This window comes from Arachis stenosperma, chromosome 5 (genome assembly GCF_014773155.1).
Source record: "Arachis stenosperma cultivar V10309 chromosome 5, arast.V10309.gnm1.PFL2, whole genome shotgun sequence".
In the NCBI taxonomy this organism is placed as follows: domain Eukaryota; kingdom Viridiplantae; phylum Streptophyta; class Magnoliopsida; order Fabales; family Fabaceae; genus Arachis; species Arachis stenosperma.
This window is the reverse complement of record NC_080381.1, coordinates 94,404,421-94,406,449: the sequence shown is the minus strand read 5'-3', so window position 1 is coordinate 94,406,449 and position 2,029 is coordinate 94,404,421. Positions and strand designations below refer to the sequence as shown.

Genomic DNA, 2,029 nt, shown 5'->3' with positions numbered 1-2,029 from the left:
CTGCACCTCAATCTAAATTCTGTTTAGCTCAACTAGCACATTCTTCTAACTAAAGATTCTTGACCAATCAATCCTTGTGGGATTCGACCTCACTCTATTGTGAGTTTTACTTTACGATAATTCGGTATACTTGCCGAAGGGAAATTTGTTGAGAGATAAGTTTTCATGCATCAAGTTTATGGCGCCGTTGCCGGGGATTGATTTTGAATCAACAATGATTAAGTTTGAAGATCACTAGATTGAGCATTTTTCGTTTTGTTTAGTTTTTTTAGTTAATTTCCTTTAGTTTATTTTAATTTCTTCCTCATCCCCTGCACCCTCTTTTATTTTTTTGTTCTTTCCTCCTTTGATTACAATTCTGCTCACTAACCCACTAACTGTTTGATAATTTGCATCACTCACACTAACAATTACTCTAACAAGAATAGTTTCTTCATTTTATCTCCTGTTGTGCAATCTGTTTGTTGTATGACAGGGAGAAGAGAAGGAGTTTCAACATCCTTTGATTTAGAACCTCAAAGAACCCTTTGGAGACTAAGAAGGGAAGCAAGAGGAAAAAGGATTATTGGTGCTGAGGAAGAAAAGGAAGAGTATTTTGAACCCAACATGGAAGAAAATATGGAAAATAATCATGAAGAAGAAGCTCATAATCATGTCAGAGAAGGCCATGCAAACCGAGCTGGGCAAGAAAGAAGAGTCTTAGGATCCTATATCAATCCTAATCTAGGAAACTGTGGAAGCAGCATTCAGAAGCCCACCATACATGCCAACAATTTCGAGCTAAAACCACAGCTCATCACTCTTGTGCAGAATAATTGCTCATTTGGAAGAGGTGCTCAAGAAGATCGTAATCAACATTTGACCACCTTCCTGAGGATTTGTGACACAGTAAAGTCCAATGGAGTCCACCTAGATGTCTATAAGTTGCTCTTGTTCCCTTTTTCACTCAGGGACAAGGCATCCAAATGGCTTGAATCCTTCCCAAAGGAGAGCTTAACTAATTGGGAAGAAGTGGTGAACAAGTTTCTGGCAAGATTTTATCCTCCTCAAAGGATCAATAGGCTAAGAACTGAGGTGCAAAGCTTTCGACAACAAGATGGTGAGACACTTTATGAAGCATGGGAGAGATTCAAAGACTTGACAAGGAGATGCCCACCAGAGATGTTTAATGAGTGGGTTCAACTTCACATATTCTATGAAGGTCTTTCATATGAGTCAAAGAAGGCTGTGGATCATTCATCAAGAGGCTTTCTAAATAAGAAGAAAACCATTGAAGAAGCCATAGATGTCATTGAAACAGTTGCTGAAAATGACTACTTCTATGCCTTCGAAAGAAGTAACACCAGAGGAGTAATGAAGCTGAACCACATGGATGCATTGTTAGCTCAAAACAAGATGATCACCAAGCAGCTAGCAGATCTTACCAAGAAGGTGGAGGAGAACCAAGTTGCAGCAGCCATCACCTCATCATCAGCTCAAGAAGGAGTAAATATACGAGAAGAAGGTGATTGGGAGCAAGCCAACTATGTTGGAAACTCACCTAGACAAGTCCATGATCCATACTCCAAAACTTACAACTCTGGATAGAGAAATCACCCCAACTTTGGATGTGGAAACCAACAAGACCAAGGGCAAGATTAGAGACGCCACAACATCAACTCCAACAACAATGCTACTCATCAAAACACCTCACAGAGATATTACCAATATCCATCTAACCCGCCTTCTCAACCACCTAATCTCAACCCACCATCATCAACAGATGATAGGCTCTCAAAGATTGAAGCTCTACTTGAAAACTTATGCAGAGAAGTCCAAGACAACAAAGTGTTTAAGGAAGAAGTGCGAGCCAATGTCAAGAACGAAGGAGAAAACATCAAGAGATTGGAGTCCCAAGTAGGGTATTTATCTCAACAAATTCCCAAACCCACTGATGGATTCTCCAGTGATACAGAGAAGAATCCAAGAGGAGAAACAAAGAAGGTGAGATGGGAAGAATGCAAAATGATAACCACAAGTAATGAGGGGA

At 39.9% G+C, this 2,029-nt stretch overlaps 1 non-coding gene across 1 annotated transcript; it reads right to left on the bottom strand.

The window, feature by feature from the left end:
- Positions 1–1,059: 1,059 nt before the first annotated feature.
- LOC130984613 (small nucleolar RNA R71) lies at positions 1,060–1,167 on the bottom strand. The gene has a single exon (XR_009088532.1). It is a non-coding gene; the product is annotated as a small nucleolar RNA R71 (small nucleolar RNA).
- Between the last annotated feature and the right edge of the window lie 862 nt (positions 1,168–2,029).